This window comes from Rhinolophus sinicus, linkage group LG01 (genome assembly GCF_036562045.2).
Source record: "Rhinolophus sinicus isolate RSC01 linkage group LG01, ASM3656204v1, whole genome shotgun sequence".
Classification (NCBI taxonomy): Eukaryota; Metazoa; Chordata; class Mammalia; order Chiroptera; family Rhinolophidae; genus Rhinolophus; species Rhinolophus sinicus.
The window spans coordinates 61,119,324-61,133,728 of NC_133751.1; the positions used below are offsets into that span (position 1 = coordinate 61,119,324).

Genomic DNA, 14,405 nt, shown 5'->3' on the forward strand with positions numbered 1-14,405 from the left:
ACTGCAGTCCCTCAGCCCCAGTTCTGGGTACTCTTGGTAATCTAACCCAGTCCTTCATATACAGACAAACCCCGCCTTGCTTCCCATCACAGCCTCTTTACTTCAGCCAAACCCATTTTCTCACTGTCCCTGAACAAAGCACGTCATATTCATTCCTGACCCTTTGCCAAATCCCTCCATGGGGACACTAAGAAAATTGGAATGCACGCCCTGGTCAGACCACAGTCCCTCCAGCCCATTGTTGGGAAGGACATGGCCACTGCTTTCCCTGATAGCGACCTTCAAGTTGGGCATATGTCAGCGCCCCTGGAGATCCATTTATATCTCTGACAGTAATTTCCCAGACCCTTGTGACTTCATTTTATATGTCCGTCAGGTACTACATTGTGGAGCAATGTGTTTCATGAATTTATTCCCCATTTCTTTCATGTGTTCTGTTTCTCACTCACTCGTCTTCCCCTCCAGCAAGTGTTTGGATTGAATAAGTCCTTGTTCACCTTTTCCTGGTTATTGATGAGTTTACTGACTTGCACCATCGCCTTTTTCAGTCTGGAGAATTCCCGCCTTTACGGCCTGTCTTCCTTCAGTAGCATTCAATTGTTCTATCTTTATTCTTCCTCCAGTGTCAGAATATTCCTTCAGTGACTAGAACTCACCACAAATCAACGGGGAGAGGAGGATGTATCGTGTTTAGAGAAAAATGCAAGGGCATGGGCTCAGTTATTTTCAGTCTCCCCCAACCCCTGGCTGATGCCTGATGTGTGTTTTCTTGGCCTTGGAGCAAAGCAGTTCTTCAAACTTATGAACTGGAAGGGAAAATGCTTCCAAAGACATGGGCCTTTTCCTGGCTTTTGACAGAGATGTTAGTCACAAAGTTTAGATTTGTTTATTTTTAAACATATTTGCACATGCCATGTTAAATTCATCTGCCCCCTTTCTGCCAATTTATACAGAATCAGTTGATAACAAAAATAACTAACATTCATTTTAGCATAAGGTGAGCCCCAGGCGCTATGCTCACTGTGCAGTATTTTTCTTATTCCTCTCCGAAACCCTCTGAGGTAGGGATTATTATTACTCAATCTTGAAGACAAGAATATTAAGAAACAGCTTGACCATCACACAGCTGGCAAGTGGCAGAGCCTAGCTCAAGCCGAGGGAGGCTGAGATTTTCAGCCTTAATGCTCCATGCAGTTAACCCTGGCTATACATGCGAATCACCTGGGAACTTTGGAAAAACATCAATCCCCCAGGCTCCACCCCAGGGCAGCTAAATGAGACTCTCTGGGGGCTGGGGTCCAGATACAGATATCTGTAAAAGCTCCGGCAGGCAATACTATTGTCCATCCAGGACTGAGGGTCACTGCTCTGCTGCCTCCTACTGTCCAAGCCTGTCAATTTATTTCTGCTGTACCCGGAAGAACACATTTAGTCATCTGCAACCAGGAGGTCTGTCACATGACTTTTCCCTCCAGAACATTTATAAAGATGTCAGATCTGATCAGTCTTGGCATAGATTCTTTTCTGATTGTGGTGGTGATGGTGGTGGCGATGTATGCATAACATTCAGCTTATTAACTTTTTAAAAATATTTACTTTTTAATATATAAACCGGATTGTTCTACATATATTGTTCTCTTTCTTTTTTAATTGTGGTGAAATACACATAGCATAAAGTTTACCATCTTCATGATTTTTTAAGTGTACAGTTCAGTGGCATAAATACATTCACGTTGCTGTGCAACTGCCACCGCCATCCATCTCCAGAACTGTTTCATCATCCCAAACTGAAACTCTATACTCATTAAATACTAAGTCGCCGTTTTCCTAGCACCCTAGTCCCTGGAAATCACCAGTCTACTCTCTTTCTCTGTGTGACTATTCTAGGTACCTCATATAAATGGAATTATACAATATCTGCCCTTTTGTGTCTGGTTTTATTTCACTCAGCATCATGTCTTCAAGGTTCATCCATATTAGAGCATGTGTCAGAATTTCCTTCGTTTCTAAAGCTGAATAACATTCCACTGTCTGTCTACATCACACTTTGTTTATCCATGCATTGCATAGATTCTGGAGGAGGGAGTTTTAACAGTGCACCCTCTAGAGAAGCCAAAGTTTGCTCGTACTTTTTGTTTTCTGTATCTAAGCCATTTGCTAATCTTGATAAAAGAGACAATATTCCCTTTTTAACCCCATGGTGACTCAATCCTTGAAAAGAGACTTTCTTGGAGAACTTTGTCAGAGTTTAGAAAGTCTAAGTAGATTATAGTTGTTTCTCCCTCATATCTCCTTTTTTACCTTCTCAAAGAACTCCACCACGTGTGACTTCGCTCCCTGTTCCTGTTCACTCCCACATTTTCTGTGTGGTCCGGGGAAGTTCCGACCTCCTTCGAAAAGCCTTCCCGGTCACAGCTCCGTGGGCTCCCTCTCTCTCGGACTTGTCTGGTGTTTATTGCCTGGACTTGCCAATCTGGCATTTATCTGCTATTTACTTTTTGCATACACCACATGTTCCCAATAAAATAATGGTCCCTTAAGCATTGCTCATCTGCTACCTGTGTCCTCTCTAGCCTCAGTGCAGAACTGAGCAAATAACAGAGGTGGAAAATTTCTTATTTAGTTGAAATGAAGGGCCTGCTGCCTCTCCCTGAGAATCAGTGCTTCCCGGCTGATGTCTGAGACCCGAGCTGCCTGCAGCGTCACTAGGATGTATGAAGGGCGCATCCCAGGCCCCTCCATTTCCCAGACTTGGGGCAGAGCCAGTGCTAAGTCCTTCTGATGGGAGGCAAAGTTCTTTTCATCAAAACCTCCCTTACTATTATTCCCTTGGCTCACACCCTGAACTTTTCTGGGTACCCATATTCCTGCTCTTATTTTTTTACTCCTCTCCATCTGAGTTCCCCATTCTGTATTCCAATCCCATAGGTTGCTACCCTATGCAGCTAAGGTGGATAAAGGGTTTTCATTATTTTTGTCATCTCTGCCCTAATCAAGGTCTCAGCGAGTTGCAGGGGCTATTGTACCAGTCTCCTGATTGGCCTCCTTGCCTCAAGTCCACCCACTGCCACCCATCTCACTACGTCAGGCTCCTGCTCCAAACCGGGGCTGACTCTCCTTGCCTGCCCTGTAGGATTCAATCCAACCCCCTTCCATGGCATTCAAGGCCTTCTCATGGTCCAGCGTCATCCCCTACTCTATCCCTCCAGGCATTCAATCAATAATGATGGAGCGAATGAGTCCTCGCCATGGGCTAGGGCTCTGGGTGTGTTGTATGGTCCCAGCATCGTGGTGTGCTCAGTAGATAATTCGGAAGGAATGACTGTTTATCCCCCACCCCTGCTAAGGTACTGTTAGCGTATGGATGATTGCCTTGCCTAGAGAAGACATCATGCCAACCTATTGTTCCCCCACCATGAGGATTTCAGGGGCCATGGAACACGGAATATCTCTTAAGGAGAGACATTTTGGTCAGGGCAAAGGAGTCTTTTTCAACCATGTTAGTGGTTTTCTACCCCAAATGAGGCAGCAGCGTCTCCTTCAGGCTCCTTCTTATCTCCTGTTCTAAGATCTGGTCCTGCTGAGCCCTCTAAGTGCCAGGCCTGGGCCTTGGTTACAATCTGGGATCCTCTTTTGTGCCTGGGCCTTGGTTACAATCTGGGATCCTCTTTTGTGCATGTGTGTGGGTGGGGGAGTGGTGGGGGAATCCTCTTCTTAACAGGATTAAGACGGGCTCCCTGCCTTAGGCTTCCTTGGCCAACACCTATCCTGTCCTGCTCCATCCAAGACCTTTGTGGCTTCACCCTGGTCCTGGGAGAGAATCACAGACATAGATCTCTTGTTTTCAAATGTCTTCAAGCGTGGTGACCAGACCTTGTGTTCTCCCTTGGGTCCAAACGTCCTGAGAGAGACCCCTCTCCTCTCGCCTAGGCTGGAAGTGAGCATTTGACTCGGTCCTTTATCTAGCTCATGTACCAGGAAGGCTGGTGTCATAGCTGTGCCTCTCTCTGTCCTTCCTTTTGATCTTCACACCCCTCCCATAGCTCACTTCCTCCTGACTCATCCTCAGCCCAAATCTGACAGTATTTGCCAGGACAACAGGAAAGAGGAAAGTGGAGGCGTGCGAGTGCCTGGGGAGAGAGATGTGATTGCTCCTGGGTGTCAGTCCAAGGGCAAGCTACAAAGTCAACCTTCCTTCTCTCTCATCACGCCCCTGGTTTAGGAAACACAAAAATAGTGTGTGTGTGTGTGTGTGTGTGTGTGTGTGTGTGTGTGTACATTTATTTATACATTTTGCCAGAGATAACATGTGAGGGTAACTATATGAAGGCCTGGAAGGGGATTTATATTTTTTAGGAACTGAGAAGAAAAACTGGAACTATACTGCAAGAAACAAAAATGATGCCAGGATGAATGTGTATATGGTGACCACTTTAGAGGTTTGTTTTTCAGGACCAACTTTTCACTCTGTTGTGACTTTGAGAGTTGCTCTGTGAGTCAGTGGACCCATATGTTTAACTGAGTGGAAAACAACTATGTGTTTTATTAAAACAAATTTTAAGTGAAAGTATAGATGTGAACGAATAATTAATTGGAGAGAACAATTTGATATAGAAAAATTTAAGTTCACATCTCAGCTCCAAAAATGACCACTTGTGTCTTTTTCAGAGCTGAGATTTGAACTTAAATTTTGTCTCAGTTTCCCTATCTGTAAAATGGGGATGATAATAATAAATCACTCCTTAAATCATTATTGTGTGCTTTTTACCCAGCACCATTCTGTGGGTTGGGATTATAAAGATGAACAAAGCAGCAATGTCTCCACTTTTGTGAAATGTATACATTGGTCAGGGGAGGCAGACATTAAATAACTATGTACAATGTTGGGTGATGATTGAGACTGACTGCAGTTTGTCATTTTTAAAAGGATTGTAGTGCTTCTCGAATGAACTGATATTTGAGCAGAGACTGAAGGAAGTGAATGACCTGGGTGGACATCTGACAAAAGAGCTTTTCAGGCAGAGAGAACATCAAGTACAAAGGCCCTGCAGTGGTCGCAGGTGTTTGGGAAACAGTGGACAGTCTGGTGATGCTGAGAGGAAGTGAAAGGAGAGTGGTTAAGGTGACATAGGAAAGGGCCTGATACACTTGATGAGAATGTGGCTTTTCCTGTGCTGAGCTGGAGAGTCATAGAAGGTTCTTGGGCGTAGAAGGGGTGGGCTCTGACTTAGGATGGCTTCTGTGTGGACAACAGACTGTATGTATAAAGGTGGAAGCAGGCAGAGCAGATAGCTCAGTGAAAGAGGAGAATTGAAGCGCTAGTGGAGGAGCTGGTGAGAAGTAGTCAGATTCTGAAAACAATTCACAAATAGAAACAATGGTATTTATTGATGGGTTAAATGGGCAGAGTGAAATGACATCAAGATTTTGGTCTTGAGGAATTTGAAGAACGGAGTTTTTATTGACTAGGATGGAGTTGGAAGGAAAACTGGTGTGGGGAAAGAAAATCAGGAGCTAAGCGTTGGACATACTGAGTTTGAGACACCTCTCCGATGTCCATGTGGAGGGGGGCCAGCAGGCAGTTAGTTCTGTGCATCTGGGTTTTAAGAGAGAGGTCAGGACGACAGAACTTGGATGCCCTCAGCATAGCAATGGCGTTTCCAGTCACAGGGAGGGGTGAACTCACGTAGAGCAGCAGTGCTGCCATCTCCATCACAGGGGTGTGAAGATCACAAGTCATTGTATGGGAAATACTTTTGTGAACTGTAAAGTGCTACACACACGGAAAGGATGAAGTGCATACATATGGGAAAGAACATAACTTTGAAGAAGAACCTGCTGGAAGAGTTAGAGTGCTAGCATGTGTGTGCAAGGAGGACCTCAGAAACCAGTTGATTGAGCCCTCTCATTTTATCCACGAGGAACTGAGGTCAGAGAAGTAAGAGTTTTGTGCAAGGACACCCAGCTGGTGAGTGGCCAAGCTGGTCCCAGAACTGAGAAGCCCTGCCTGCTGGTGCGGTGCTCTTTCCGCCACACAATGCTCCTGCTCACATTTACTGCTTTGGCTCTCTCTGAATCTGTTAACCAGGGCCAAGCAATTCTTCCCAAACAGAAATCTAATTATATCACGTTGTGCTTTCATACATGCTATTTCCTCTGCCTGGAATACTCTGCCTCCTCCCGCTTCTCTGTCTGGCGAATGCCTGCCCTGTTTCCATTTCCAGCTAGAAGGGCTCTGTGCTGTGAAGGCTTCCTTGCCCTGCCTGGTCAAGCTGCTCATCAACCCTCCACTTTGCTGTGGTTATAGCTGCCTCTTCCCCCTGCCTGCGAGGCTCTGGCTTCCTCCTCTTCCTAGGACCTCTCCACCTCCCATAGCGAGTGGCACTTAAATGTTTGGGGAGGAAGGAAGGAAGGTCTCTTCTCTCATATCAGCTCAGGACAATGGCAAAGCTGCCGTTTAGAGACACTTCAGTTCTGCTGACCTAAGTGTGCTTTTGGTTCACAGACTGACCACGACTCCTGAGGCGGGGATTTTCTTTTTTCTTTTCCATTCCTAGGCACAAGGGGCAGGTGGTTCTGGGATCAGGAAACTCTTAGGACATTAGAAGTGATTGCTGCCTTCTTTTCAATTCTCTCTTCTATCCACAGGCAGTGAATGGTGTTTGGGTGCCTTCTGCTGCAAGGTCAGGCTTGTGTTTGTGCATGGGCTATGCACAGGTGCACACACACACACACACACACACACTCCTGGGAGAGGCTACACTCTTGCTTTTCAGAAGTAGCTAGTTCTCCCAGAAAATGCCCTCAGGTGGGGTAGGAGGTAGGAGACTGCCAGTTTTGTCACCCGGGAGATGAGAATTTGGACTTACTTCTTAACCTCTTGGCACCTTAGTTCAAGGTAAGTTTGGAATTTCTAGGTCAAGAGTGAATTCTAAGAACTTCCCACCCCCTGTGTTTGCTGCTCTTTAGCATGTTTGTTTTGGATAATTCTGTATTAATTACTGTATTTACATTCTGCTTAACTAACACTGTTGCAATAGGTAGAGAATTGTTCCTAATAGAAGGAATAATTTATAGGTTATCACAAAGGTTTAAGGAAGGTGACAGGAGGTGATGGTGAGTCTGTCACAATGGGGTTAACGCTCCAGGTTTTGTTTCAAGTAAATGATTCAGAGATTCTAATGAAACTGGGCTTGCCAAACTCTAGGGGTGCCTGAAGCAGGTGGTAAGCCAGGCTAGTAAAGCAAATGTCGCTTCCTGAGGTTTGGATTCTGAAGCTCTCTTGCATTGAGAGCTCTTAAGTAGTCATTATTAATCAATACAATGCTGTAGGGTGCAATTAGGACTAATTAGCCCAGTATCCCAAGCAGCTCTGCTCCTCTGTCTGTGTCTTCTTGGGTGTTTCCGCTTCTTGGCTCCTGTTTCCCTTGAAAAAGACGGGTTGCTGGTGGGGTCTCCTCTCTTTTCTTCCTACACCAAGTCCTTCCCCCCCCCACCTACCCCCATTCATAATGTGGAGAGGGAGAGCCAAGAAGGGGCATGAAATGATGGTGGAAGGGAAGAAAGATAAAACCATCAAAACATGGTGGGAAAAGAGAGGAAGGGTGAGAGAATATGGTGAAGGATGGAGAAGATTTTTACTGCCTTTCAAGAGAGTTGCTACTGACAGAACCAGTCAGAAGGCATTTTGTCTATGCTCCCAACCAGACAAATGGGAAACTCTCCATTCCCGTTTTTGTATTAATTAAAAGGTGTCTAGTCACATGTAAGGCACAGATTTACATATATATATTTAATTTTTATTGGGGAATATTGGGGAACAGTGTGTTTTTCCAGGCCCCATCAGCTCCAAGTCAAGTCTTTGTTTTCAATCTAGTTGTGGAGAGCGCAGCTCACTGGCCCATGTGGGAATCGAACCAATGACTTTGGTGTTATGAGCACTGGGCTCTAACCAACTGAGCCAATGGGGTGCTCCCAGATTTACATTTTTGCAATGACAAAAGCAGTCCCCATGATTCCATAGGAATGGGGATGGGGGAGGCAGCACTCACAACTGTGGAAGGTCCCAGACTGGGGACTAGGAGACTTGCCCCCACCCCAGCCTGGGACTCTGGGAGAGTTGCTTCCCCTTTCTAGATCTCATTGCTCTTGTCTGTAAAACGACAGGTCTGGACTGGATGCTCTGCATTACCTCTTCCAACTTGATTTCCACCCCTAATTAAATGGATCTGCTACTGGCTGGTATGCCCTGACGCACCTATTTCCTTTTGTTTTTTCTTCTTTACATCTCTCTCCTCTGGTCCAGAGTGTGCCTTACCTTTGCAAGTTCCTCTCTATTCTGCACATATTGAGTTTCAGCATTTCTGTTGCCCTAGAAACTCTTTATTTCTGAGATCATGCACGGTTTTCCTTTTTAGAGTATCTCATAAACTCCCTGCTTAGATGTTCTCTCTCTCTCTCTCTCTCTCTCTCTCTCTCTCTCTCTTCATCCTGGTCAAACTGCTTCTCACCTTGGTTCAGAGTGGTGTGTGTGTGTGTGTGTGTGTGTGTGTGTGTGTATTGGGGGGTGTTTCTCTGAGGCTGTTACTGTCTCTACTTTATCTGGAATTTCCGTTACCCAGAATTTTGCTATGTAAAGTGCTTCACTAATTCTTCATTTTCTGGCATATTGTAGAGAGTCTTTTCGTGTTTTCCTTCTTCCAAGCTATCTGTTTTTATTTCACAGTTCTTGCTTATCTCTTAAAATCACACCTCTTCGGGCTTTAATTTTTCAGGTCCTTTGTCTTTTTCCTTCGTTCTTTCATTTTCTTTGCTTAGGTCACCTTTTTTATTTTAATACCTTTTTTGTTCAGCAGAGGGCTCCCTTTATGTCTCTTTCTCAGCTCTGGCAGCTAGGATTTGAAGCTTGCCCCTCTCTTTCCCTCCGCTTTCTTGCCATCAGAAACACTTGATATTAAACTAGTCAACAATGCAGGCTTGCTCGAAGTGATTGCGCGGAGCTTCCCTTCTCAGCTCAGAGCAGTCACCGCCTCCCAGGATCGCTAATCTCCTGGATGCCCCCCCACCCCTCAATGTTCCTGGTGTTATTTTACTCAAGGTAGCCCCTACTTGGTTTTCAAATCGGTCTGTAGGTTAGGTATTACCAACTGTAGTTTACAGCGGAGGAAACTGAGGCTTGGAGAGGTTCAGTCAAGGCCGTGCAGCTTGTAAAATTAACCCTAATCCGGCCGGTTCTGGCTTTCCAGTCCAGCCCAGCAGCCTAGCCCACTCCCTTCAACTGCAGTTTATACCGTATTTCCCCTGTGTTGTAAGCGGTTCTTTCCTCCTTCAAATACACAGGCAGGAAGATAGTCACTAGCTAACCAGGCTGGGGAATTTGGGAACGGGGGGCCCGGGTTGGGGTGGGGAAGGGAGACTATCTTCAGGCCCCAAAGGTTGGGTGGGTAGGGTTCGGGTAGGCTGACCCCGGGAGGAAGTCATGTTCGAGATGGGGGTTACCGAGGACCGTAAGGCAGGATGTGGCAAAGGGTAGCAAGTGCTCGGAGACCAGGGTCTCGAGCTCCACTGCCGACTGAGGAGCGGGATTTCTGTCCATCTTCCGGATAAGACACACTGGGCAGGCGAGGGCCCAGCATCCCGCCGAGCGGAAGACTTGGAGATGCAGGGCGCCCTCTTGCGCTCGTGCGCGCGCCTGGGGGCTGGCGGGTGATGCGCCCGCCGCGGCAGGTCTCCTCCACCCCCTCCTCCTTTTCGCTCCCTCTCCCCTCCTCTCCTCTGACTCCCAACTCCTCCCCCACCGCCTCTCTCTCCCTCTCTCCAGATGCCTAGGTCTCCGCCTACCGGCTCTCACCCGCGCACCCGGTGGGGAGCTAGTTGGAGCGCGGGGACTGCTGCAAGAGCCCAGCTCCGCGGAGCCGGGCGGGTCAGCCGCGCATCCAGCGGCTGCTGGAGATACCCAAGAGTAGTGGGCGCGGACCCAGGTCGGGACTGCACCCGAGCGCCGAGCCGAGGGCCGGGGGGCCGACTCTGCGCGGCCGCCCCATTTCCAGACCCGCGGCCCGCCCTCCTGGTTCGCCTCCATCGCTCCTGGACCCGGGAGCCACCGGGAACCGGGCACCTGCGCCCGCAGCCCGGAGGTGAGTCTCGGGAGCCTGGGGAGCTTCCCCTGCGCGGGCTGGGGCTGCAAGTTGCAAACTTCAGCAACTCAGTGGGGAGAGGCGTGGGAAGGGAGTGGGGACCCAGAAGGGCTGACAAGTTGGAATTAGATGACGAGGCTGCGGGCGGTAGGAAAGAGGGGTCCCTGGGCTTCCGCGCCGCCCTCTGCCACCTCGGCCTGGGCGCCCTCGGCACTCCGCTTTCCCGCCGCCCGCTCGCTCTGGGTCGGGCTGCACAGGGCCCTCGCATGGCCGCGGTCGGCACGTCTGGGCTACAGAAGCGATGGGGACCCGGGCCCGGGCCTGGAGGAGGGGACGGTCGAATGAAAGGCTGGGAGAGAGCAGGGAGGAGGCGCTGATACTGGCGCGGAGATGGAGGCTGAGCGAGAGCCCGCGAGTAAACCGGGTGGAGGGAGAGTGTGGGCGGCGAGGCGCGTGGGAACGCATGGCTTGCGCGCGTGTGAAATCTCGCGCTCCGGGACATCCCTGCTCCGCCGCTGCCTGTGGGGCCCCGGCCGGGATTCTTCCCCGTCCCCCTCCCGTGGCAGGGCCCTGCGGAGTCCAAACTCTGCTCTGCCAGGCCCCAGACGCAGCCGCCCCGGTGCCGGGCGTTCCCGCCTGGGCCAGTGGAGAGGGGTGCGGCGGCGGGAACCGGGACGCGAACGGTGATTTCTTGATTTATTTTTCTCATGGCAATTTGTCTTTGTGGTTGGGGCTGCCCATTTACTTTCCGCTCACGTCGTGCTGGAGCTCCAGCTCGGAGGGAGGGAGCGGGGGGCGCTCGGGCACAGGGAGGGATGGAGACTGGAGAGGGGATCTAGGACCCGAGCGGGGCGGGAGCCCAGAGGGAAGTGGGGGCTGGACCCGCGGAGGAAGAGGGCGAAGCTGAAGCGACCCGGCGGAGCGGAGCTGCGGGCCAGTGTCAGAGGGAGGGCAGAGTCGGCTCCTTAGGCTGCTGCAAACTTTAAACTACAAGGAGGAGCCACCTGAAGCGCGGTTCCTGCCTCCTCGCCATCCCCGGTGCCCAGTCCTCGGTCATTGGGCCCGCTCCGCCCCGCTGCAGTGAGCCCCCAGTTTGGATGCGGAGACGTAATCGCCGGACCGTGCCCCACCCTGCGATCCCCTCCAGGCTTTACGCGGAGGGAACGACAGCGGCGTGAGCCGGGAGGGGCTGCCCGCCCTCGGGACGCGCTCTTTCCTGGCTCTGCGGGAGCCAGCGCAACTGGGATTGGCCAGGCGGGGGTGGGGGTGGGGGGCGGTTTGAAAGCTTGCCTGCATCTAGACCCCAACACGACCCTACCTTCTTTGGCCTCACCCGCCATATTTTCCCTCCTCCCTTAGAGAATCCAATCTTCTTCCACATTTCTCAGGCACCCCCCCCCCACCCCCCACACTTGGGCCTCTTTCTTCTGCTTAGGCAGAGGCGCCTCTCTTCAGAGCCCTCCATGTCCGCCTCCCAGTCTTCCCCACCCCCACTTTCCCTCATCTTTTAGGCTATTCTTTTCCCCTCCTCCTCACCCCCTCACCCCATTTCTTCTTGACATTCAAAAGTAGCCTCTCACCTCATCTGAACCGGGATAGATGACCTTGAGGAAGGGGCAGAGGGGAACTTGAGGCTGAGAAATGGACCTCGCTAGGAAAGGGGGGACAGATTAATCTAGAAGCAGCTTGGAAAAAACCTCCAGTACCCTGCCCCAAATCTAGATTCCCAACGGAGGAGGAAGGGGGATAAAATATCAAAGAGAGAGAGTGAGTCACCCATAGGGCAGGAAGAACTGTTTTGGGAGACTGCACAGGAAGAAGGGCTGCTTCTGGCTGTGCCAGGTTGGGAAAGGTGTGTGTATGTGTGGGCGTGGGCAACTCCTTTCTGCAAATCAATAGCTACCACCACCAGTTTGGGAGGGGGTGGCAGATCTTCCATCTCTGTTCTCTTTCCAGGGAGTCATGCCAGAGCCTTCCTCCTCCAGACCTGACAACAGGCAGCATTTTCATCACTGTGGACGGCAAACACTTCTTAAGCACCTAGTGTGTGTAACGTGCTGTGCTGGGTGCTGGTAGATACAGTGCGGAGGCCCATGCACAGAGAGGCTGCTACATCCCCCAGCTTGTGTGTGTTTGGGGAGGGAGAACATGAACAGAAACATGCACAGGCAGTACAAGCCAGCAAGGGCTTAAGTGCCAAATGGTGACCTAGGGCTTAGGAGAAGACCCGGGGAAGAGAGCTTGTTGCCTCAGGTGGGACTGAGAGCTGCGCTTGCTTCTAGAGCCAGACCAGAAAGGCAGAGAAGCCAAAAGACCCAGGCTGGTTCTGTGGATTGCCACCTCTTAGCTGGATTGGAGGAATCACAGAAGCTTTTGTGTCTTGGGGTACCCTTCCTGGATTGTTCTAAAGCCCCTCTGTTAGTCACTTATGGAGGTTCAAAGCTGTAAGAGGGCTTGGAGATTGATATGTCAGGGGAGTCACAAACTGCAGTGCCTACAGAGGGCAGGCAGGTAACTGTGTGCTGACTGTTAGAGTGGCTGGCCTGGGGACAAGTTGGTGTTCAAAGGCAAACTGGTCAATTAAATGGTCCTGACAAAACCAATGTGTAGCCCTTGAGCATTCTGAACTCCTATACCTACCAATCAAGAAATTACAATTCTAAGACGTGATCTCATCTCTTTGTGTGTACATTACTATCAGGTCTCCTTGGGGATTGATTGGAACACTCCACAGGCTGGTTCTACCTCTGACCTGGTGGACTCCCCAGCTCACCCTTACTCTCAGGACCCACTAGGATTCTTCTATGAGATGATGAGTTCCTTGAGGTCGCCGAGCCATCTTGTCTTATAGAAATCTAGCATCTCACATCAATTGATACAAGGTTCCAGATGCAGAACAAGGACTGGCACTCAGGTTTCCTGCCCCTCCTCCCACCACCTCCACTCCTGGAACCCAGTGATTATAAGCCAATTTTATTCTTTACAAAAGAGAAAAAAGAAAAAAAAATCCAACCATGACTTTTTGCTTCCCCCTAATATAGTAAAGCTTTATGCAGGGATTGGATGAGAAAAGACTAGAAGCTCATCTAGCATGTTTGAGGATCCCAAGGAATATAAAGCCCTGAGCCAGTGTGGGTCTAAAAGGGAAGGGGAGCCCCTGGCAGGGGGGCAGAGGGATAGCAGACATTTATGGAGGAGCAGCCTGGCAAGGCTGATTGGTGGATGGAGTATATGTGTGCTTGGGAAGAAGATGTTGTCGGGTCCAGTAATTCACATTGACCATGACATTCCTGTTTTTACTTAGTCTTGGTCGCCCTCCTATATCCCACAGGGAAAGTCAAGATAGTAACTCTGACCAATTCACTACTTCCATTGAGGACTGAGGTGATAGAATGGACACAGAAGGCCAAAGACAAGATCCTTGATTAGAAATGCTTGTCGCCATGTCATATTGCTTTAAAAGACCCAGGGCTGAGCTCGGATGCTCCACCACCCATATCCCCAGCAGTCAGATGTTCCCCAATGGTCCTAAAGTGTTAGCTTTGTCATTGCCTGAGTACGAGGTAAATGAGACCAACATTGACAATAAACTCACATGTTTTCATCTACTGAGTACCTACTATGTGCCAGACACTGCGCTAAAAGCAATGGAAACAACAGCAGACAAGACATGTCTCTGATCTCCCTGGATGTAGGTGAATCAGCATGACCAGGAGAACACAATTACTAGCGTTGCCTCAATTTCGGTAATGGAATTGACTGTCTTTTTTGTTTATTTGCTTTCCCTGGTGGGTTTGTCTAGGTGACCTGACAATTAACGTGGAGTTGCCTAAAGGACTTGGGGTCTAGGGTTTGGCGGGGAGGGCTGAGAGGGCTAGTGCCTTGTCTCTGTGGTGTGGACAGAGGCAAAGCCAGGCACCCGAAGATCTGGGAGTGAGAACTGTTGGGAGGGAGTGTTGGTTATTTATACTTCAGGATCTGAACCCCAGTGGGTCCTGGAACCATCCTTTGCCTCATCCAGTCACCTTGATTACTAGCCTATGTCTCCATCAACGGGTGACTCTGTGTGTATTGTGTACGTGTGAGTGTGTATTGCAAATAGCTACATCACGTGAATGGGCTTTCTTCACATTCAGATCTCTGTATTTGAGTTTAGCCATCACTAAGTGGGTCTCAAATTTATGACAAAGCTTAACTAACTTGGTCTGTAATGTATGACAAGAGGCCAAAGCAAGCATCTTGACTAATGGAGTTGCACTGAATTGACTG

General features: G+C 49.4%; 1 protein-coding gene across 2 annotated transcripts in view; it reads left to right on the plus strand.

The window, feature by feature from the left end:
* The first annotated feature begins 9,675 nt into the window (after positions 1-9,675).
* SEMA5B (semaphorin 5B) overlaps positions 9,676-14,405 on the plus strand; it is a 118,092-nt gene continuing 113,362 nt past the window's right edge. Inside the window, exon 1 of one of the 2 annotated variants that reach the window (XM_074330886.1) lies at positions 9,676-10,136. The gene's annotated coding sequence lies outside the window, so the exon portion shown is untranslated. Of the gene's footprint in view, positions 10,137-10,645; positions 10,820-14,405 lie in introns of those variants that run through there. The other variant, XM_074330896.1, reaches the window with a different exon arrangement.